This window comes from Oncorhynchus mykiss, chromosome 7, assembly GCF_013265735.2.
Source record: "Oncorhynchus mykiss isolate Arlee chromosome 7, USDA_OmykA_1.1, whole genome shotgun sequence".
In the NCBI taxonomy this organism is placed as follows: Eukaryota; Metazoa; Chordata; class Actinopteri; order Salmoniformes; family Salmonidae; genus Oncorhynchus; species Oncorhynchus mykiss.
In genome coordinates this window covers 9432727-9457423 of record NC_048571.1, presented here as the reverse complement: position 1 = coordinate 9457423, position 24697 = coordinate 9432727, and the positions used below count along the sequence as shown (strand labels likewise).

Here is a 24697-nt window from a genome sequence, read left to right as displayed (position 1 = left end):
CCCCAAACTTCCTGTAGATCAACCTAGTCCTTATCTGTCCCCCCAAACTTCCTGTAGATCAACCTAGTCTCATCTGTCCCCCCAAACTTCCTGTAGATCAACCTAGTCCGGATCTGTCCCCCCAAACTTCCTGTCGATCAACCTAGTCCGGATCTGTCCCCCCAAACTTCCTGTCGATCAACCTAGTCCGGATCTGTCCCCCCAATTTTTGTTTGTTTACTTCATCTATCTTGCACATAAATGTGTATGTGTTGAACTGTTCAACAATATTTGCTTGTATAAACCAGCATTGTGTACTGAGCTAAGAAAGGCATCTTGAATGATGGCTCATTGTTAATAATTTGGTGGAGGATGTTTTGTAGAGCACTTCTTCAGACAGCAGCTTGTCCTCAGCTCAGGATTGCTGCTTTGGAGAAGCCAGTTGAAAATAAAAACTTTGTCTACTTGTGCCAAGCAGTTTACTTGGGGGCTAGAAGTACGTCCAATCACAGAGCTGTAATAACACTGGGCGAGATAATGAGCTCTGGAGCCCTGCCGTCAATCATCCTGACAGCCAATCGCAAGCTGACACATGCTATCATTACCGGGACCTGGGCTTCGTTCAGTCAGTGGGATGGCTTTACTTTGTGGAGGTGTGTGTGTGTCCGTGTAAAAATCAGGCGGCAGGTTATACTGGTCCCAGATCAGTCCCTATGCACCAGCTACCTCTCCCTGGGTCTCTGTGGTCATTAAAAATACATCTGACGTGCTGACACAGCACGTCAACTGACTGCTATCATCCGCACGCCAGACACGGTAACACAGTCGCTCGCTGCACTAGTCACCACTGGCAGCTCCAATCACAACACTACATTATAGGAGCCCGAATGGCCGACAATTTCTTATAGGATCCATATGGATGGCAGTGCATGCACAATATAGACTCATTTAATTGCTAAGTATCTCTAGAGAGGCTCTTACCATTTGATGGCTGAATTATTCAACGTTGTGGCCGGGGTTCTGGGCTCTCGGTAAATTTACTGAAGCACTTGTATTTTGTCAGTGGCCCCGCAGCACCGCGGCACAATTGATATTCAGTGATATAACGGAGGAGTTACATGACATTACTCATATAAGAATTCCTAATGGGGTCCGTATAGGAACGTGAAAAGTTGTTTGAAATGATAAGTTAGGGGGGGAAACGATCCGAGGCTATGGGATGATTATAAAGAGTGGTTTTAATGAGTAGAGACAGGTCAGTAATGATGTTGCTGATTGGTTAGGAGCGGGGTGGAGAAGAGCTGGTTTGATTTGTCTTGACCTTAGGGGAGACTCGGGGAGAGGGACAGCTCAAAACAAGCCATGGGTGTGTCTGAAATGGTACCTCACTCACTAATGCACTACGTTTGATCAGAGCCCTATATGGATCCACGTCCAAAGTAGTGCACTGTTAAAGGAACTGGGTGACATTTTGGACACATGCCTGGCTGTATTTTCCCTTCCTGATGACAGCCAGGTTACCAAGCAGAGTAGCTTCATTCATTCATTAATTCATTCAGTCAGTCAGTCAGTCAGTCTCATTCAGTCAGTCAGTCATTCAGTCAGTCATTCATTCAGTCATTCAGTCAGTCATTCATTCAGTCTTCATTCATTCCTTCAGTCAGTCAGTCAGTCTTAGTCAGTCAGTCATTTATGCAGTCCTTCAGTCAGTCATTCAGTCAGTCAGTCGTGCAGTCCTTCAGTCAGTCAGTCAGTCTTAGTCAGTCAGTCATTCATGCAGTCCTTCAGTCAGTCATTCAGTCAGTCAGTCAGTCGTGCAGTCAGTCAGTCATTCAGTCAGTCAGTCCGTAATTCATTCAGTCAGTCATTCAGTCAGTTAGTCCATAATTCAGTCAGTCAGTCAGTCAGTCTACATGGACTGCTCACTTTGGGCTTTATTGAAATACAATGTACAGAGGAGAAGAAAGAGGAGACAAAACACTGTTTTATTAGCGTGATTATAATGCGTCAATCACTGGGAATTAAAACAAAACACAACAAAGAATCTGTGTCAATGCTGTTTTGAGTGAGACGTTATTCATAAGAGACTTCCTTTGGAATGTTTTCCAATAACATTTCATATTACCAGGAATAAGTGTAAGAAAACCTTTTAATGCTCTCAAACTTCAACGTTTTCTCCTGAACATTCTGTCATTAGGTTATAGTCAAACTCAAACAGCTATTCAACAACACTCACTACAAATCTGTGACTTTTTCATTCTCCGACAGAAGAAGTATGATTCCAACATTAGATGTTACTGTGGGGGCTTTGTGATGTGGTTCCCAAGAATGGTGAGGCATGATGTTTCTCTTTCAGCGAGGGTGACCTCACACTAACCCTTGTGTTTGGTGCCCCGGGCCGGATATGATCCATCATTGGCCCCGGCATCATTAGCTCGGCAGTAACATCCCTATGCCTGCCGAGGATGCTTTCGCAGGGCCACAGGGATGTTGCTCTGCTCTAGACCTATCTGCAGGAGCCTCAGGCTGGCGGACGGCCCCAGCCCCGTTGCGGTGGTGATGGTGCCTCGTTCCCAGTGCCAGCCTCCGGGCACCGACGGCAAACCATGGAGAACCGACAGAGAATTGGCTCAAACTGTTGCTTAGCAATGCCTAGCAACACAAGGAAAGTCTTTCAGCACCAGCCACCAGTGGAGAGATGAGAGATGAGAGGGAGAGATGAGAGATGAGAGGGAGAGATGAGAGATGAGAGAAGAGAGATGAGAGATGAGAGATGAGGGAGAGATGAGAGATGAGAGGGAGAGATGAGAGGGAGAGATGAGAGGGAGAGATGAGAGATGAGAGACGAGAGGGAGAGATGAGAGATGAGAGGGAGAGATGAGAGATGAGAGATGAGAGATGAGAGGGAGAGATGAGAGATGAGAGATGAGAGGGAGAGGTGAGAGATGAGAGATGAGAGATGAAAGATGAGAGACGAGAGACGAGAGATGAGAGATGAGAGATGAGAGATGAGAGATGAGAGGGAGCGATGAGAGGGAGAGGGGGAAATAAGAAATGCATGGAGGGATAATTCTGCTTTGTAATTTAGCTCATTCAATTAAACGATTAACACTTTGCTGTGTTTTTCATCACCCTCTTTTGGATACATTTTTTAAAACTTTGACACTATTTAATTTCCTTCTGCTCTTAAATTGCATTTAGAGAGCCACCGGCTCAATATTTTCTGTGGAATAGAAGTAGCTAGCAGGAGGAGATGATGTGGAAAGGATGAAGAGAGAAGAAGATAGCAGGAGGAGAGGATGAAGAGAGAAGAAGGTAGCAGGAGGAGAAAATGAAGAGAGAAGAAGGTAGCAGGAGGAGAGGATGAAGAGAGAAGAAGGTAGCAGGAGGAGACACTGAAGAGAGAAGAAGGTAGCAGGAGGAGAAGATGAAGAGAGAAGAAGGTAGCAGGAGGAGAGGTTGAAGTGAGAAGAAGGTAGCTGGAGGAGAGGATGAAGCGAGAAGAAGGTAGCAGGAGGAGAGGATGAAGTGAGAAGAAGGTAGCTGGAGGAGAGGATGAAGCGAGAAGAAGGTAGCAGGAGGAGACACTGAAGAGAGAAGAAGGTAGCAGGAGGAGAAAATGAAGAGAGAAGAAGGTAGCAGGAGGAGAAAATGAAGAGAGAAGAAGGTAGCAGGAGGAGAGGATGAAGCGAGAAGAAGGTAGCAGGAGGAGACACTGAAGAGAGAAGAAGGTAGCAGGAGGAGAAGATGAAGAGAGAAGAAGGTAGCAGGAGGAGAGGATGAAGAGAGAAGAAGGTAGCAGGAGGAGAGGATGAAGCGAGAAGAAGGTAGCAGGAGGAGAAGATGAAGAGAGAAGAAGGTAGCAGGAGGAGAGGATGAAGAGAGAAGAAGGTAGCAGGAGGAGAGGATGAAGCGAGAAGAAGGTAGCAGGAGGAGAGGATGAAGCGAGAAGAAGGTAGCTGGAGGAGAGGATGAAGCGAGAAGAAGGTAGCTGGAGGAGAGGATGAAGCGAGAAGGTAGCAGGAGGAGAAGATGAAGAGAGAAAAAGGTAGCAGGAGGAGAAGATGAAGAGAGAAGAAGGTAGCAGGAGGAGAGAAGAAGGTAGCAGGAAGAGAGACTGAAGAAAGAAGAAGGTAGCAGGAGGAGAAGATGAAGAGAGAAAACGGTAGCAGGAGGAGAAAAGAAGGTAGCAGGAGGAGAGACTGAAGAGAGAAGAAGGTAGCAGGAGGAGAAGATGAAGAGAGAAAAAGGTAGCAGGAGGAGAGACTGAAGAGAGAAGAAGGTAACAGGAGGAGAAGATGAAGAGAGAAGAAGGTAGCAGGAGGAGAAGATGAAGAGAGAAAAAGGTAGCAGGAGGAGAAGATGAAGAGAGAAGAAGGTAGCAGGAGAGGGAAGAGAGGATGAGTAGAAGAGAGATGAGAAAGACCCAGGGGAAGATAAACAGAAGCACCTGCATTTCCTCTCCCTCTCTCCCTCCCTCCCTCTCTCCCTCCCTCTCTCCCTCCCTCCCTCCCTCCCTCTCTCTCTCTCTCTCTCTCCATCTTGACTTTTATGAAAACACATCTGGAGAGATGCAGCTTAAAGAACAGTACTTTCCTTCATGCCAATAACCTTAAATGTGATGAGAGTTCTCTCAGGCTCTAAGAAGATAAACCCTGAACAAATAAAACGTGATTGATTCATAGAGGGGAATCCCCCAAACGATGGCCTGGTTGTTCCTCTCACAGATGTGGTTAGAATCATGGAATTCTAATAACGCTGTGTGATATAGAGTAGAATAGAACATTGTTAGACTACAATGGAAGACACACTACTATGCAAAAGTACATTCTCCATCTCCAACACAGACACTCACACACACTCATCAACAAGCACCTGCCTCTGCTGCCGTGACAACCAAGCTCAAAGCTCCAAGGCGCAGGCGGAGGCACAGCGGGTCACCTTCCCATCATGCATTGCGTTGACTCGGCAGCGTCAGTTCTCGTAACAATGGCGAGCAATTAGCAAAAACACTGTTGTACAGTCAGTCAAACAAAGACTAGTGCAGTCCCACCAGCCTCCTCTTCCCTCTCCACACCGGCCTCCTCTTCCCTCTCCCCACCGGCCTCCTCTACCCTCTCCCCACCGGCCTCCTCTACCCTCTCCCCACCGGCCTCCTCTACCCTCTCCCCACCGGCCTCCTCTTCCCTCTCCCCACCGGCCTCCTCTTCCCTCTCCCCACCGGCCTCCTCTACCCTCTCCCCACCGGCCTCCTCTACCCTCTCCCCACCGGCCTCCTCTTCCCTCTCCCCACCGGCCTCCTCTACCCTCTCCCCACCGGCCTCCTCTTTCCTCTCCCCACCGACCTCCTCTTTCCTCTCCCCACCGGCCTCCTCTTCCCTCTCCCCACCGGCCTCCTCTTTCCTCTCCCCACCGGCCTCCTCTACCCTCTCCCCACCGGCCTCCTCTTCCCTCCTCCCACCGGCCTCCTCTTCCCTCTCCCCACCGGCCTCCTCTACCCTCTCCCCACCGGCCTCCTCTACCCTCTCCCCACCGGCCTCCTCTACCCTCTCCCCACCGGCCTCCTCTACCCGCTCCCCACCGGCCTCCTCTTTCCTCTCCCCACCGGCCTCCTCTACCCTCTCCCCACCGGCTTCCTCTACCCTCTCCCCACCGGCCTCCTCTTCCCTCTCCCCACCGGCCTCCTCTTCCCTCTCCCCACCGGCCTCCTCTTTCCTCTCCCCACCGGCCTCCTCTACCCTCTCCCCACCGGCCTCCTCTTCCCTCTCCACACCGGCCTCCTCTTCCCTCTCCCCACCGGCCTCCTCTACCCTCTCCCCACCGGCCTCCTCTACCCTCTCCCCACCGGCCTCCTCTACCCTCTCCCCACCGGCCTCCTCTTCCCTCTCCCCACCGGCCTCCTCTTCCCTCTCCCCACCGGCCTCCTCTTCCCTCTCCCCACCGGCCTCCTCTTCCCTCTCCCCACCGGCCTCCTCTTCCCTCTCCCCCCTGCCTCCTCTTCCCTCTCCCCACCGGCCTCCTCTTCCCTCTCCCCCATGCCTCCTCTTCCTTCTTCCCCCTGCCTCCTCTTCCCTCTCCCCTGCCTCCTCTTCCCTCTCCCCCCTGCCTCCTCTTCCCTCTCCCCACCGGCCTCCTCTTCCCTCTCCCCTGCCTCCTCTTCCTTCTTCCCCCTGCCTCCTCTTCCCTCTCCCCCCTGCCTCCTCTTCCCTCTCCCCCCTGCCTCCTCTTCCTTCTTCCCCCTGCCTCCTCTTCCTTCTTCCCCATGCCTCCTCTTCCCTCTCCCCCTGCCTCCTCTTCCCTATCCTCACCGGCCTCTTCTTCCCTCTCTAGATCTCTGTTTCTCCTCCAGACCATTTGTGAATTTGACATTTGTTTGTAAATTGTTCTTGGCAACTTCAGGGATAGTCAGCGTTGAGAGGGAAACAACAGCCAGGCTTGATTAATTTATTATACAGCTTCATCTAGCTGACATCTCTGTGTTTGCCTACACTGTATGTGACGCAGGGTTTATCGCTCCAGTACCAGTCCTCCGGGACATGTTAGTGTGTGCTGTGTGTGCTCTATGTGTGTGTGTGTTTGCTGTGTGTGCATGTGTGTGTGTGTTAGCTCGCACTGAGGGAATGAATACTTATCCAGCCATAATTACAGTAGTTACCAGCATGTGACCAATCAACATAAAACATATTTGAATCAGCATTTCATTTAGTTTGTGTTTGGTGCAACACACACATATCTATTAGGTGATGGTTGGAGGCTTGCATGTTTCTGCTTAACCCACAAACTTAACGTTGAAATCTGCTCTAAGAGTATTCCTCATATACAGTGCAGAGACACATCTGGTCAGTATAGAGACCAGAGAGAGGGATGAGACCAGGAAGTGAAGAGAAGAAAAAGAGTGTGTAAGATTGGTACATAGAGAGAGCAGAAATATTGGAGAGAAGAGATCGGGGAGACATGGAACAAGTGGAGAGAAGAGATATAGGGGACATGGAACAAGTGGAGAGAAGAGATATAGGGGACATGGAACAAGTGGAGAGAAGAGATATAGGGGACATGGAACAAGTGGAGAGAAGAGGTATAGGGGACATGGAACAAGTGGAGAGAAGAGATATAGGGGACATGGAACAAGTGGAGAGAAGAGATCGGGGAGACATGGAACAAGTGGAGAGAAGAGATCGGGGAGACATGGAACAAGTGGAGAGAAGAGACATACTGAAGGAGATATGTAACAAGTGGAGAGAAGAGACATACTGTAGAAGACATGTAACAAGTGAGGAGAAGAGACATACTGTAGGAGATATGTAACAAGTGAGGAGAAGAGACATACTGTAGGAGATATGTAATAAGTGAGGAGAAGAGACATACTGTAGGAGATATGTAACAAGTGAGGAGAAGAGACATACTGTAGGAGATATGTAACAAGTGAGGAGAAGAGACATACTGTAGGAGATATGTAACAAGTGAGGAGGGGAGAGGAGGCTGGTGAGGACAAGAGGTTAGAGATGGGTAATGGCTGAGGGAGAGAGGAAATAAGAGAAGGGAGATGGAGAGATGAGGAGAGATGGATAGATGGGTAGATGGAGAGATGGGTAGATGGAGAGAGATGGGTAGATGGAGACATGGGTAGATGGAGAGATGGGTAGATGGAGAGATAGATAGATGGAGAGATGGGTAGATGGGTAGATGGAGAGATGGGTAGATGGAGAGATGGAGAGATGGGTAGATGGAGAGATGGGTAGATGGAGAGATGGAGAGATGGGTAGATGGGGAGATGGAGAGATGAGTAGATGGAGAGATGGGTAGATGGAGAGATGGGTAGATGGGGAGATGGAGAGATGGAGAGATGGGTAGATGGAGAGATGGGTAGATGGGGAGATGGAGAAATGGAGAGATGAGTAGATGGAGAGATGGGTAGATGGAGAGATGGGTAGATGGGGAGATGGAGAGATGGAGAGATGGGTAGATGGGGAGATGGAGAAATGGAGAGATGAGTAGATGGAGAGATGGGTAGATGGAGAGATGGGTAGATGGAGAGAGATGGGGAGATGGAGAGAGATGGAGAGAGATGGAGAGAGATGGAGAGATGGAGAGAGATGGGTAGATGGAGAGATGGGTAGATGGAGAGAGATGGGGAGATGGAGAGAGATGGAGAGAGATGGAGAGAGATGGAGAGATGGAGAGAGATGGGTAGATGGAGAGATGGGTAGATGGAGAGATGGGTAGATGGAGAGATGGGTAGATGGAGAGATGGGTAGATGGGGAGATGGAGAGGTGGGTAGATGGAGAGATGGGTAGATGGAGAGAGATGGGTAGATGGAGAGAGATGGGTAGATGGAGAGAGATGGAGAGATGGAGAGAGATGGAGAGAGATGGAGAGAGATGGGGAGATGGAGAGAGATGGAGAGAGATGGGGAGATGGAGAGAGATGGAGAGATGGGGAGAGATGGAGAGAGATGGAGAGAGATGGAGAGAGATGGGGAGATGGAGAGAGATGGAGAGGGAGAGATGGGGAGATGGGGAGATGGAGAGAGATGGAGAGATGGAAAGAGATGGAGAGATGGAGAGAGATGGAGAGAGATGGGGAGATGGTTAGAGATGGGGAGATGGAGAGAGATGGAGAGATGGAGAGAGATGGAGAGAGATGGGGAGATGGAGAGAGATGGAGAGATGGAGAGAGATGGAGAGAGATGGAGAGAGATGGTGAGATGGGGAGATGGAGAGAGATGGAGAGAGATGGAGAGAGATGGGGATATGGAGAGAGATGGGGAGATGGAGAGAGATGGGGAGATGGAGAGAGATTAGGAGATGGAGAGAGATGGGGAGATGGAGAGATGGAGAGATGCAGCGAGATGGAGAGAGATGGGGAGATGGAGAGAGATGGGGAGATGGAGAGAGATGGGGAGATGGAGAGAGATGGGGAGATGGAGAGAGATGGAGAGATGGATAGAGATGGGGAGATGGAGAGAGATGGGGAGATGGAGAGAGATGGGGAGATGGAGAGAGATGGAGAGATGCAGAGAGATGGGGAAATAAGGTGAAAAGGAATAGGGAAGAAAAGATAGAGGGAAGATACAAATGTGTGAAAGTGAGAGAGAATATGGGGAGGGAGAGGAGAGATAGATGAGGGAGGGGAGAGGGGCAGGATGAGGGAATATGGGGAGGGAGACGAGAGAGATGAGGGGAGGGGAGGGAGACAGAATGAGAGAATAGGGGGAGGGAGAGGAGAGAGAGATGAGGAGAGGGTGAAGGGGTGAAGGGGACAGGATGAGGAAAAAAGAGAAGGAATGGGGAAGAGGAAGAGGGAAAAGAGAAGGAATGGGGAAGAGGTAGAGGAGAGAGAAGGTTAAATGAGAGGAAGAAGAAGGGAATGGGAAGGTGGAAGAAGAGCTGAGATGAAAATGAGAGAGGAGTGGGAATAGAGGAGAGTGTAGTGACCGAGTTGGAATGTGCCGTAAAGGGAGGGGGAACGGAAGTGGAGTGCGGAGGGATCCATATTTCAACGCATAATTAATAGTCCACCTGTTCCCGTTGTCTGAATGAGCGAGAGAAAAACTGAGAGAAAAAGTATAATGACACCATTATGAAATACAAGAGATGGAACACACATTATATTATGGTGATTACCACCCATCTCCATACAGATGGAGTCGGTCGGTGAGAGTCAAGGAGAGAAGCAGTGGTGCATGTCAGCTGTGGACTCAGGTTCACAGCCCGGCAGACACAGCTGGCTGGGGTAGCGAGAGCACTGCTGGCACATCCTCTACCACACAGCACAGTCAACGGGCACCATGAGTGCTGTGTACTCCATCACTACCACACAGCACAGTCAACGGGCACCATGAGTGCTGTGTACTCCATCACTACCACACAGCACAGTCAACGGGCACCATGAGTGCTGTGTACTCCATCACTACCACACAGCACAGTCAACGGGCACCATGAGTGCTGTGCTGGGTACTCCATCACTACCACACAGCACAGTCAACGGGCACCATTGGTGTCTTTCCAATAGGTGATATCTTTTTATTTTTGCTTTGTCAGTCAGATTGTTCTGAGTGCTGTCATGAGTCTTTGTTGTGTTGGTAGGATAGTGAACTGAGCCTCAGAAGCAGCTGGCTGAGAGGGCTATTTTCTATGGTCAACTCTTGTTCTCTCTCTCTCTCTCTCTCTCATATCTGCACAGTGCATCCGGAAGGTATTCAGACCCCTTGACTTTTTCCACATTTAGTTACGTTGCAGCCTTATTCTAAAATTGATTAAATAAAGAATTATACATTGAAATATCACATTTACACAAGTGTTCAGACCCTTTACACAGTACTTGGTGGTTCCAAACTTTGTCCATTTAAGAATGATGGAGGCCACTGTGTTCTTGGGGATCTTCAATTCTGCAGAATATTTTTTGCTACCCTTCCCCAGATCTGTGCCTCGACATAATCCTGTCTCGGAGCTCTACGAACAATTCCTTCAACCAACTGTGGCACCTTATATAGACAGGTGTGTGTCTTTCCAAATCACGCCCAATCAATAGAATTGACCCCACTGGACTCCAATCAAGTTGTAAAAACATGTCAGTGATGGAAACAGGATGCACCTGAGCTCAATTTCGAGTGTCATAGCAAAGTTCTTACGTAAAAAAGGTATTTATGTTTTTCATTTAATATTAATTTGCAATAATGTCTAAAAGCCTGTTTTTACTTTCTCATTCTGGGGTATTGTGTGTAGATTACTGAGAAATAAAATATATTTAATCCGTTTAGAATAAGGAAGACTCAATAGCCTTGGTTTGACTGCCTCCCCTGGTTCACCAACTACTTCTCAGATAGAGTTCAGTGTGTCAAATCGGAGGGCCTGTTGTCCAGACCTCTGGCAGTCTCTATGGGGGGTTTAGTTCTCGGGCCGACTCATTTCTCTGTATATATCAATAATGTCGCTCTTGCTGCTGGTGAGTCTCTGATCCACCTCTATGCAGACTACACCATTCTGTATACATCTGGCCCTTCTTTGGACACTGTGTTAACTAACCTCCAGACGAGCTTCAATGCCATACAACTCTCCTTCCGTGGCCTCCAACTGCTCTTAAATGCTAAAAAACGAAATGCATGCTCTTCAAATGATCGCTGCCCGCACCTGCCTGCCCGCCTAGCATCACTACTCTGGACGGTTCTGACTTAGAATATGTGGACAACTACAAATACCTAGGTTTCTGGTTAAACTCTCCTTCCAGACTCACAATCCAAAGTAAAATCTATTTTGCAACAAAGCATCCTTCACTTATGCTGCCAAACATACCCTCGTAAAACTGACCATCCTACCGATCCTTGACTTTGGCGATGTCATTTACAAAATAGCCTCCAACACCCTACTTAACAAATTGGATGTAGTCTATCACAGTGCCATTCGTTTAGTCACCAAAGCCCCATATAATACCCACCACTGCGACCTGTACGCTCTCATTGGCTGCCCCACATATTAACCGCCAAACCTCCTGGCTCCAGGTCATCTATAAGTCTCTGCCAGGTAAAGCCCCACCTTATCTCAGCTCACTGGTCACGATAATAACACCCACCCGTAGCACGCGCTCCAGCAGGTATATATCACCCCCTTTGGCCACCTTTCCTTCCAGTTCTCTGCTACCAATGACTGGAGCGCACTACAAAAATCACTGAAGCGGGTAGACTTATATCGCTCTCTCTAACTTTAAGAATCAGCTGTCAGAGCAGCTTACAGATCACTGTACCTGTACACAGCCCATCTGTAAATAGCACACCCAACTACCTCATCCCCATATTGTTATTTACATTTTTTTGCTCTTTTGCACCCCAGGATCTCTACTTGCACATCATCATCTGCAACATCGAGAGCATCCTGACTGGTTGCATCACTGCCTGGTACGGCAATTGCTCGGCACTACAGAGGGTAGTCTGTACGACCCAGTACATCACTGGGGCTAAGCTGCCTGCCATCCAGGACCTCTACACCAGGCGGTGTAAAAATGATTAGAGACCCCAGCCACCCCAGTCATAGACTGTTCTCTCTACTATCGCATGGCAAGCGGTACCGGAGTGCCAAGTCTAGGACAAAAAGGCTTCTCAACAGTTTTTACCCCCAAGCCAAAAGACTCTTGAACAGGTAATCAAATGGCTACCCGGACTATTTGTATTGTGTTGCCCCCCCCGCCCCCCCAACCCCTCTTTTTACGGTGCTGCTACTCTCTGTTTATCACATTTGCATAGTCACTTTAACTATACATTCATGAACATACTACCTCAATTGGGCCAACCAACCAGTGCTCCCGCACATTGGCTAACTGAGCTATCTGCATTGTGTCCCTCCACCCACCAACCTCTCTTTTACACTACTGCTACTCTCTGTTCATCATATATGCATAGTCAGTTTAACCATATCTACATGTACATACTACCTCAATCAGCCTGACTAACCGGTGTCTGTATGTATCCTCCCTACTTTTATAGCCTCGCTACTGTATATAGCCTGTCTTTTTACTGTTGTTTTTATTTCCTTACTTACCTATTGTTCACCTAATACCTTTTTTGCACTATTGGTTAGAGCCTGTAAGTCAACACCTGTTGTATTCAGCATTTCACTGTAAGGTCTACTACACCTGTTGTATTCAGCATTTCACTGTAAGGTCTACTACACCTGTTGTATTCAGCATTTCACTGTAAGGTCTACTACACCTGTTGTATTCAGCATTTCACTGTAAGGTCTACTACACCTGTTGTATTCAGCATTTCACTGTAAGGTCTACTACACCTGTTGTATTCAGCATTTCACTGTAAGGTCTACTACACCTGTTGTATTCGGCATTTCACTGTAAGGTCTACTACACCTGTTGTATTCAGCATTTCACTGTAAGGTCTACTACACCTGTTGTATTCAGCATTTCACTGTAAGGTCTACTACACCTGTTGTATTCAGCATTTCACTGTAAGGTCTACTACACCTGTTGTATTCAGCATTTCACTGTAAGGTCTACTACACCTGTTGTATTCAGCATTTCACTGTAAGGTCTACTACACATGTTGTATTCAGCATTTCACTGTAAGGTCTACTACACCTGTTGTATTCAGCATTTCACTGTAAGGTCTACTACACCTGTTGTATTCGGCATTTCACTGTAAGGTCTACTACACCTGTTGTATTCGGCATTTCACTGTAAGGTCTACTACACCTGTTGTATTCAGCATTTCACTGTAAGGTCTACTACACCTGTTGTATTCAGCATTTCACTGTAAGGTCTACTACACCTGTTGTATTCAGCATTTCACTGTAAGGTCTACTACACCTGTTGTATTCAGCATTTCACTGTAAGGTCTACTACACCTGTTGTATTCAGCATTTCACTGTCAGGTCTACTACACCTGTTGTATTCAGCATTTCACTGTAAGGTCTACTACACCTGTTGTATTCAGCATTTCACTGTAAGGTCTACTACACCTGTTGTATTCAGCATTTCACTGTAAGGTCTACTACACCTGTTGTATTCGGCGCACGTGACAAATAAACTTGGATTTGATCCATCACTCCAGTGTTAATGCAACATGTTTATTATTTCTCCTCCATGGCCTATATATTGCCTTACCTCCCTAATCGTACTACATTTGCACACACTGTACAGTGATTTTTCTATTGTGTTATTGACTGTACGTTTGTTTATCCCATGTGTAACTCTACATTGTTGTTTTTGTCACACTGCTTTGCTTTATCTTGGCCAGATCGCAGTTGTAAATGAGACCTTGTTCTCAACTAGCTGACCTGGTTAAATAAAGGTGGAATAAAGGTGAAATAAAGGTGGAATAAAGGTGAAATAAAGGTGGAATAACTAAATAAAAAAGGCAGTAAGGTAGCAAAACGTAGATAAAGTCAAGGGGTCCGAATACTTTCCGAAGGCACTGTATATTTGGTGTTTCTCTCTCTCTCTCTGTGGCGTTTCACTTCAAATGGAACCCACTTCCTACATGGGGGACTGGAAGGTTTGAACCCACTTCCATCATGGGGGACTGGAAGGTTTGAACCCACTTCCAACATGGGGGCCTGGGAGGTTTGAACCCACTTCCAACATGGGGGACTGGAAGGCTTGAACCCACTTCCATCATGGGGGACTGGAAGGTTTGAACCCACTTCCAACATGGGGGACTGGAAGGTTTGAACCCACTTCCATCATGGGGGACTGGAAGGTTTGAACCCACTTCCAACATGGGGGACTGGAAGGTTTGAACCCACTTCCAACATGAGGGTCTGGAAGGTTTGAACCCACTTCCAACATGAGGGACTGGAAGGTTTGAACCCACTTCCAACATGAGGGACTGGAAGGTTTGAACCCACTTTCAACATGGGGGACTGGAAGGTTTGAACCCACTTCCAACATGAGGGACTGGAAGGTTTGAACCCACTTCCAACATGGGGGACTGGAAGGTTTGAACCCACTTCCAACATGGGGGACTGGAAGGTTTGAACCCACTTCCAACATGGGGGACTGGAAGGTTTGAACCCACTTCCAACATGAGGGACTGGAAGGTTTGAACCCACTTCCAACATGAGGGACTGGAAGGTTTGAACCCACTTCCAACATGGGGGACTGGAAGGTTTGAACCCACTTCCAACATGGGGGACTGGAAGGCTTTTATCTCAGAAAAGAGATGAAGGAAATTCCACGTAATCATGGGGGCAGTCAACTATCTGGAGCCGCTCATTCTAAAGAGATTCAGAAAGAGGTTGTAAGTGCTTTGATTTACCCTAAAATGGGGATAATCATCGAAGATGATGCAGATTAGAATATCAAAGGTGACACACAGATACATCTTCTCACAGAAACAAAACAGAGAATATATTACACCGTAGCAACAATACAAGAGAAGAGATTGTATTCATTCTAATGTGTTGTCGAGCCCTCAGTGCATTCAACATGACTTTGAGATGACACAGGGGCTAGCATTAGCATGAGCATAACCTGCAGCTGGCTGACTGATGCCCATCTATGAGGTTTATTGCGTCAGCCAGCGAATCGGTCCCCATATCAGCACTGTGTTTATGAGCTGCATCTCCCCGTGGCGGGAGGCTTTGTTGTCCACAAACATTTACTGGCACCGTGGGTGAAATGGAAATGACAAGATGAAAAACAAAAGACTGGAGGCCACGTCAGGAGGAAGTGGGAGTCAACAGAGACACTAAAGGTGTTACGAAACTTACGACGACAACCATCGCAAATGCACTCTGTACACAACATGTTGCTTTGAAACAGAACAGAATGACACACGGTCATGTATGTGCCCGATTCTATATAGCCTGATTCTAAGTCAATCGAATTTGTCCTATTTTCCAAGTGTGCGGGTTTGAACTTGTCCTTTGGGAGCCCAGTTTTCCTGCCAGAACCAGCACCTTGAAGGAGCTGTAGCTATATCCCAGAAGGAGAGAGAGGAGAGAGAAAGAGGAAGAATGGCCACCAGCCCGGCAGGAATAAAGTCACGTAATCAGCATGATTTTACTCAGGAGTCAATGAGTCAGTTCCAGCAGGCTCCGGGGACGTTCTCATGCGCCCCCTGGCCCTCCCGAGGTCAGATACTGGCCGTCTGTGAACATTCTAAACCTTCTAAACTGTCTAATCATCAGAGGCTGGGGACCCGGCGTGCCGCTAGGCTCTATCTTGAGACCCTTCCAGTATGTCGTCCTGCATCCCAATCAGCAGCCACACAATATAAATGTCACTGTCACTGAGGAACGCAATCTGTTTCTTCTGTTCTGCATGGCAGGCGGCGTGACGCGGTGCATATATGCCCAAACCAGCTGTGAGAGGCAGATATTAAAAAGCCGCAGAGGGAAACAATTTACACAGACTCATAAATGAAACGGTGGCGGAATAATGCATTTTAATATCCGAGGCAGGGAGCTCAGGGCACAGCAGCTGGGCTGCGAGTCAGAGAGGCACAGGCACTGGTGTCACCACCGCCAAAGCCGGGGGCACCTGTCGAGACGGCTGCTTAGTGACACTTAGTGACACTTATGAGTGCACTGGGAAAAACTTTCATTATGGTGTAGGCTTTGGCCTAAATACCAAGGTATTTCTCTCTCAGTCTGTCTCGCTCTCTCCCTCTCTTTTCCCATCTCTCTCTCTCTCTCGTTCTCTCTTTCTCTGTCTTTATCTTCTTTTCCTATCTCTCTTTCTCTCTCTCTCTTTCTCTCTCTTTCTCTCTTTCTCTCTTTCTCTGTCTCTCTCTTTATCTGTCTCTCTCCCTCTTTCTCTCTGTCTCTCTCTGTCTCTCTTTCTCTCTCTCTCTGTCTCTCTCTTTTCCCCATCTCTCGGTCTCTCTCTGTCTCTCTCTGTCTCTCTCCCTCCGTCTCTCTCCGTCTCTCTCCGTCTCTCTGTCTCTCTCTGTCTCTCTCTGTCTCTCTCTGTCTCTCTCTGTCTCTCTCTGTCTCTGTGTCCCTCCCCCTCTCTCTCTTTCTGTTCCTGTCTCTCATTACCCTAAGAATGAAAGAATGAGTGGAGTGGGCCTGTGAACACGATGGGAACTACGGACATTAGCATGTGATTACAGAGCTGGAACACATGAACATACAACAGGGTCTTTGATCAATGCTGCTTACATAAAGGGATAGTCAACATGAGCCACGCTGTAGAATCTACTTCTCATTACTATTTTAATACAACTCACATACAGAAAGGCTTTTATAAGAACCTACATCATGTCTGACCGAAATAATAAAATGTTGTTTTCTGAATAAATAATTATGCCCTGACTTACTAAGGATTGTGGGCAATATGGGAGGAGACACGTTGCCAGGTATAAGTGACAGCAGGGTCGTATTCATTAGAGCACACCGTAACAAAGTGTTTTAAAATTGAACATTTAAACAAGAGTTTCTTATTACCCCAGGTTGAGGTAGTCGCTCCCTGTGTTCTTCTGTTTGCTGTATGTGTGAATACGACCCAGATCTCACACCTCCTCAATGACTATACAACACTATAAGAAGCTGCTTTAAATAACACAATATAAACTCAGTAAAGAGGATAACCACGTTTCATTTGTTCTGGCCCAGAATTGGTTTGCATTACTATTACATGGTTCATCAAATAATTGCTTTATATATATATATATATATACACACAGACACACACTACCTCAAATATATATACATATATATACACACATACATACATGTATATATATATATTTTAATAGCTACAAGGGTCCTACATTTCCAAATCAAATGGTTAAAATGATACATTTTATGACCATCTTAAGACACCATATTTTAGCACAGAAGATATTGTGATATAAGGGCGCAGGTGTACAGGGGTTTCAGGGCTCAGGTGTACAGGGGTTTCAGGGCTCAGGTGTACAGGGGTTTAAGGGCTCAGGTGTATAGGGTTTCAGGGCTCAGGTGTACAGGGGTTTAAGGGCTCAGGTGTAAAGGGGTTTAAGGGCTCAGGTGTATAGGGTTTAAGGGCTCAGGTGTATAGGGTTTAAGGGCTCAGGTGTATAGGGTTTCAGGGCTCAGGTGTATAGGGTTTAAGGGCTCAGGTGTAAAGGGGTTTAAGGGCTCAGGTGTACAGGGTTTAAGGGCTCAGGTGTACAGGGGTTTCAGGGCTCAGGTGTATAGGGTTTAAGGGCTCAGGTGTACAGGGGTTTCAGGACACAGGTGTATAGGGTTTAAGGGCTCAGGTGTATAGGGTTTCAGGGCTCAGGTGTACATGGGTTTAAGGGCTCAGGTGTAAAGGGGTTTAAGGGCTCAGGTGTACAGGGTTTAAGGGCTCAGGTGTATAGGGTTTCAGGGCTCAGGTGTACAGGGGTTTAAGGGCTCAGGTGTAAAGGGGTTTAAGGGCTCAGGTGTATAGGGTTTAAGGGCTCAGGTGTATAGGGTTTCAGGGCTCAGGTGTACAGGGGTTTCAGGGCTCAGGTGTATAGGGTTTAAGGGCTCAGGTGTATAGGGTTTCAGGGCTCAGGTGTACAGGGGTTTAAGGGCTCAGGTGTACAGGGTTTAAGGGCTCAGGTGTACAGGGTTTAAGGGCTCAGGTGTATAGGGTTTAAGGGCTCAGGTGTACAGGGGTTTAAGGGCTCAGGTGTACAGGGTTTAAGGGCTCAGGTGTATAGGGTTTAAGGGCTCAGGTGTACAGGGGTTTCAGGGCTCAGGTGTATAGGGTTTAAGGGCTCAGGTGTACAGGGGTTTCAGGGCTCAGGTGTACAGGGGTTTAAGGGCTCAGGTGTATAGGGGTTTCAGGGCTCAGGTGTATAGGGTTTAAGGGCTCAGGTGTACAGGGGTTTCAGGGCTCAGGTGTACAGGGTTTAAGGGCTCAGGTGTACAGGGGTATAAGGGCGCAGGTGTACAGGGGTTTCAGGGCTCAGGTGTATAGGGTTTAAGGGCTCAGGTGTACAGGGGTTTCAGGGCTCAGGTGTACAGGGGTTTAAGGGCTCAGGTGTATAGGGGTTTCAGGGCTCAGGTGTACAGGGGTTTCAGGGCTCAGGTGTATAGGGTTTAAGGGCTCAGGTGTACAGGGGTTTCAGGGCTCAGGTGTACAGGGGTTTCAGGGCTCAGGTGTACAGGGTTTAAGGGCTCAGGTGTACAGGGGTTTCAGGGCTCAGGTGTACAGGGGTTTCAGGGCTCAGGTGTATAGGGTTTAAGGGCGCAGGTGTACAGGGGTTTCAGGGCTCAGGTGTACAGGGGTTTAAGGGCTCAGGTGTATAGGGGTTTCAGGGCTCAGGTGTATAGGGTTTAAGGGCTCAGGTGTACAGGGGTTTCAGGGCTCAGGTGTACAGGGGTTTCAGGGCTCAGGTGTATAGGGTTTAAGGGCTCAGGTGTACAGGGGTTTCAGGGCTCAGGTGTAAAGGGGTTTCAGGGCTCAGGTGTACAGGGTTTAAGGGCGCAGGTGTACAGGGGTTTCAGGGCTCAGGTGTATAGGGTTTAAGGGCTCAGGTGTACAGGGGTTTCAGGGCTCAGGTGTACAGGGGTTTAAGGGCTCAGGTGTATAGGGGTTTAAGGGCTCAGGTGTACAGGGTTTAAGGGCTCAGGTGTACAGGGGTTTCAGGGCTCAGGTGTACAGGGGTTTAAGGGCTCAGGTGTATAGGGGTTTAAGGGCTCAGGTGTATAGGGTTTAAGGGCTCAGGTGTACAGGGGTTTAAGGGCTCAGGTGTACAGGGGTTTAAGGGCTCAGGTGTACAGGGGTTTAAGGGCTCGGGTGTATAGGGTTTAAGGGCTCAGGTGTACAGGGGTTTCAGGGCTCAGGTGTACAGGGGTTTAAGGGCTCAGGTGTATAGGGGTTTCAGGGCTCAGGTGTATAGGGTTTAAGGGCTCAGGTGTACAGGGGTTTCAGGGCTCAGGTGTATAGGGTTTAAGGGCTCAGGTGTATAGGGTTTAAGGGCTCAGGTGTACAGGGGTTTCAGGGCTCAGGTGTATAGGGTTTAAGGGCTCAGGTGTACAGGGGTTTCAGGGCTCAGGTGTACAGGGGTTTAAGGGCTCAGGTGTATAGGGGTTTCAGGGCTCAGGTGTATAGGGTTTAAGGGCTCAGGTGTACAGGGGTTTCAGGGCTCAGGTGTACAGGGTTTAAGGGCTCAGGTGTACAGGGGTATAAGGGCGCAGGTGTACAGGGGTTTCAGGGCTCAGGTGTATAGGGTTTAAGGGCTCAGGTGTACAGGGGTTTCAGGGCTCAGGTGTACAGGGGTTTAAGGGCTCAGGTGTATAGGGGTTTCAGGGCTCAGGTGTACAGGGGTTTCAGGGCTCAGGTGTATAGGGTTTAAGGGCTCAGGTGTACAGGGGTTTCAGGGCTCAGGTGTACAGGGGTTTCAGGGCTCAGGTGTACAGGGTTTAAGGGCTCAGGTGTACAGGGGTTTCAGGGCTCAGGTGTACAGGGGTTTCAGGGCTCAGGTGTATAGGGTTTAAGGGCGCAGGTGTACAGGGGTTTCAGGGCTCAGGTGTACAGGGGTTTAAGGGCTCAGGTGTATAGGGGTTTCAGGGCTCAGGTGTATAGGGTTTAAGGGCTCAGGTGTACAGGGGTTTCAGGGCTCAGGTGTACAGGGGTTTCAGGGCTCAGGTGTATAGGGTTTAAGGGCTCAGGTGTACAGGGGTTTCAGGGCTCAGGTGTAAAGGGGTTTAAGGGCTCAGGTGTACAGGGTTTAAGGGCGCAGGTGTACAGGGGTTTCAGGGCTCAGGTGTATAGGGTTTAAGGGCTCAGGTGTACAGGGGTTTCAGGGCTCAGGTGTACAGGGGTTTAAGGGCTCAGGTGTATAGGGGTTTAAGGGCTCAGGTGTATAGGGTTTAAGGGCTCAGGTGTACAGGGGTTTAAGGGCTCAGGTGTACAGGGGTTTAAGGGCTCAGGTGTACAGGGGTTTAAGGGCTCAGGTGTATAGGGTTTAAGGGCTCAGGTGTACAGGGGTTTCAGGGCTCAGGTGTACAGGGGTTTAAGGGCTCAGGTGTATAGGGGTTTCAGGGCTCAGGTGTATAGGGTTTAAGGGCTCAGGTGTACAGGGGTTTCAGGGCTCAGGTGTACAGGGGTTTAAGGGCTCAGGTGTATAGGGGTTTCAGGGCTCAGGTGTACAGGGGTTTCAGGGCTCAGGTGTACAGGGGTTTAAGGGCTCAGGTGTATAGGGGTTTCAGGGCTCAGGTGTATAGGGTTTAAGGGCTCAGGTGTACAGGGGTTTAAGGGCTCAGGTGTACAGGGGTTTAAGGGCGCAGGTGTACAGGGGTTTCAGGGCTCAGGTGTATAGGGTTTAAGGGCTCAGGTGTACAGGGGTTTCAGGGCTCAGGTGTACAGGGGTTTAAGGGCTCAGGTGTATAGGGGTTTCAGGGCTCAGGTGTATAGGGTTTCAGGGCTCAGGTGTACAGGGGTTTCAGGGCTCAGGTGTATAGGGTTTAAGGGCTCAGGTGTACAGGGGTTTCAGGGCTCAGGTGTCCAGGGGTTTAAGGGCTCAGGTGTACAGGGGTTTAAGGGCTCAGGTGTACAGGGGTTTCAGGGCTCAGGTGTATAGGGTTTAAGGGCTCAGGTGTACAGGGGTTTCAGGGCTCAGGTGTACAGGGTTTAAGGGCTCAGGTGTACAGGGGTTTCAGGGCTCAGGTGTCCAGGGGTTTAAGGGCTCAGGTGTACAGGGGTTTAAGGGCTCAGGTGTACAGGGGTTTAAGGGCTCAGGTGTACAAGGGTTTCAGGGCTCAGGTGTACAGGGTTTCAGGGCTCAGGTGTACAGGGTTTAAGGGCTCAGGTGTACAGGGGTTTCAGGGCTCAGGTGTACAGGGGTTTAAGGGCTCAGGTGTACAGGGGTTTAAGGGCTCAGGTGTACAGGGGTTTCAGGGCTCAGGTGTACAGGGGTTTAAGGGCTCAGGTGTACAGGGGTTTCAGGGCTCAGGTGTACAGGGGTTTCAGGGCTCAGGTGTACAGGGGTTTAAGGGCTCAGGTGTACAGGGGTTTAAGGGCTCAGGTGTATAGGGTTTAAGGGCTCAGGTGTACAGGGGTTTCAGGGCTCAGGTGTACAGGGGTTTAAGGGCTCAGGTGTATAGGGGTTTCAGGGCTCAGGTGTATAGGGTTTAAGGGCTCAGGTGTACAGGGGTTTCAGGGCTCAGGTGTACAGGGGTTTAAGGGCTCAGGTGTATAGGGGTTTCAGGGCTCAGGTGTACAGGGGTTTCAGGGCTCAGGTGTACAGGGGTTTAAGGGCTCAGGTGTATAGGGGTTTCAGGGCTCAGGTGTATAGGGTTTAAGGGCTCAGGTGTACAGGGGTTTAAGGGCTCAGGTGTACAGGGGTTTAAGGGCGCAGGTGTACAGGGGTTTCAGGGCTCAGGTGTATAGGGTTTAAGGGCTCAGGTGTACAGGGGTTTCAGGGCTCAGGTGTACAGGGGTTTAAGGGCTCAGGTGTATAGGGGTTTCAGGGCTCAGGTGTATAGGGTTTCAGGGCTCAGGTGTACAGGGGTTTCAGGGCTCAGGTGTATAGGGTTTAAGGGCTCAGGTGTACAGGGGTTTCAGGGCTCAGGTGTCCAGGGGTTTAAGGGCTCAGGTGTACAGGGGTTTAAGGGCTCAGGTGTACAGGGGTTTCAGGGCTCAGGTGTATAGGGTTTAAGGGCTCAGGTGTACAGGGGTTTCAGGGCTCAGGTGTACAGGGTTTAAGGGCTCAGGTGTACAGGGGTTTCAGGGCTCAGGTGTCCAGGGGTTTAAGGGCTCAGGTGTATAGGGTTTAAGGGCTCAGGTGTACAGGGGTTTAAGGGCTCAGGTGTACAGGGGTTTAAGGGCTCAGGTGTACAGGGGTTTAAGGGCTCAGGTGTATAGGGTTTAAGGGCTCAGGTGTACAGGGGTTTCAGGGCTCAGGTGTACAGGGGTTTAAGGGCTCAGGTGTATAGGGGTTTCAGGGCTCAGGTGTATAGGGTTTAAGGGCTCAGGTGTACAGGGGTTTCAGGGCTCAGGTGTACAGGGGTTTAAGGGCTCAGGTGTATAGGGGTTTCAGGGCTCAGGTGTACAGGGGTTTCAGGGCTCAGGTGTACAGGGGTTTAAGGGCTCAGGTGTATAGGGGTTTCAGGGCTCAGGTGTATAGGGTTTAAGGGCTCAGGTGTACAGGGGTTTAAGGGCTCAGGTGTACAGGGGTTTCAGGGCTCAGGTGTACAGGGGTTTCAGGGCTCAGGTGTACAGGGGTTTCAGGGCTCAGGTGTACAGGGGTTTCAGGGCTCAGGTGTATAGGGGTTTAAGGGCTCAGGTGTAGAGGGTTTAAGGGCTCAGGTGTACAGGGGTTTCAGGGCTCAGGTGTACAGGGGTTTCAGGGCTCAGGTGTATAGGGGTTTAAGGGCTCAGGTGTACAGGGTTTAAGGGCTCAGGTGTACAGGGGTTTCAGGGCTCAGGTGTACAGGGTTTAAGGGCTCAGGTGTACAGGGGTTTAAGGGCTCAGGTGTACAGGGGTTTAAGGGCTCAGGTGTACAGGGGTTTAAGGGCTCAGGTGTACAGGGGTTTAAGGGCTCAGGTGTACAGGGGTTTCAGGGCTCAGGTGTACAGGGGTTTCATGGCTCAGGTGTATAGGGGTTTAAGGGCTCAGGTGTACAGGGTTTAAGGGCTCAGGTGTATAGGGTTTAAGGGCTCAGGTGTACAGGGTTTCAGGGCTCAGGTGTACAGGGGTTTAAGGGCTCAGGTGTATAGGTGTTTAAGGGCTCAGGTGTACAGGGTTTAAGGGCTCAGGTGTATAGGGTTTAAGGGCTCAGGTGTACAGGGTTTCAGGGCTCAGGTGTACAGGGGTTTAAGGGCTCAGGTGTATAGGGGTTTAAGGGCTCAGGTGTACAGGGTTTAAGGGCTCAGGTGTATAGGGTTTAAGGGCTCAGGTGTACAGGGGTTTAAGGGCTCAGGTGTACAGGGGTTTCAGGGCTCAGGTGTATAGGGTTTAAGGGCTCAGGTGTACAGGGGTTTCAGGGCTCAGGTGTACAGGGGTTTAAGGGCTCAGGTGTACAGGGGTTTCAGGGCTCAGGTGTACAGGGGTTTAAGGGCTCAGGTGTACAGGGGTTTAAGGGCTCAGGTGTACAGGGTTTAAGGGCTCAGGTGTATAGGGTTTAAGGGCTCAGGTGTACAGGGGTTTAAGGGCTCAGGTGTACAGGGGTTTAAGGGCTCAGGTGTACAGGGGTTTAAGGGCTCAGGTGTACAGGGGTTTAAGGGCTCAGGTGTACAGGGGTTTAAGGGCTCAGGTGTACAGGGGTTTCAGGGCTCAGGTGTACAGGGGTTTCAGGGCTCAGGTGTACAGGGGTTTAAGGGCTCAGGTGTACAGGGTTTAAGGTCTCAGGTGTACAGGGTTTAAGGGCTCAGGTGTATAGGGTTTAAGGGCTCAGGTGTACAGGGGTTTAAGGGCTCAGGTGTACAGGGGTTTCAGGGCTCAGGTGTACAGGGGTTTAAGGGCTCAGGTGTACAGGGGTTTCAGGGCTCAGGTGTACAGGGGTTTAAGGGCTCAGGTGTATAGGGTTTAAGGGCTCAGGTGTACAGGGGTTTAAGGGCTCAGGTGTAAAGGGGTTTAAGGGCTCAGGTGTAAAGGGGTTTAAGGGCTCAGGTGTACAGGGGCTTAAGGGCTCAGGTGTACAGGGGTTTAAGGGCTCAGGTGTATAGGGGTTTAAGGGCTCAGGTGTACAGGGGTTTAAGGGCTCAGGTGTATAGGGGTTTAAGGGCTCAGGTGTAAAGGGGTTTAAGGGCTCAGGTGTAAAGGGGTTTAAGGGCTCAGGTGTACAGGGGTTTAAGGGCTCAGGTGTATAGGGGTTTAAGGGCTCAGGTGTACAGGGGTTTAAGGGCTCAGGTGTACAGGGGTTTAAGGGCTCAGGTGTACAGGCGTTTCAGGGCTCAGGTGTACAGGGGTTTCAGGGCTCAGGTGTACAGGGGTTTCAGGTGCTTGCTCCCCTGTCACTTCCTTGTTTACCATAGTTGTTTACCAGGATTTGTCATGATACAGGGGAGATCTACGGCAGACACTGTGGTTTGTTTGAGCTAAGCCCCTGTCTTAGACTTGGACCCTTGCAGCTCTCAGGAATCCCAGCACAACTCTTTGAGTTGCCACCATTCTCCTTTGCAAGGCGGGGGACAGGGACAATCAATGGCAATCAAAAAAACACACTAGTGATGGATGGACATATTGATGGACATTGACATGTTGTACTATATTTGTAAGGCAATGAAAGTGAACTGCCTTTTGGCACATGTTTATTAAGTATTTTTACTGTTGAAATGTAATGTTAGGCCACAGTCAAATCTGTTGATTTTATT

General features: G+C 49.2%; 1 protein-coding gene across 2 annotated transcripts in view; it reads right to left on the bottom strand.

Moving 5' to 3' along the window:
* Positions 1-24697, bottom strand: part of LOC110515808 (receptor tyrosine-protein kinase erbB-4) — a 479351-nt gene that overhangs the window by 207202 nt on the left and 247452 nt on the right. The gene's annotated exons all lie outside the window — the stretch shown is intronic.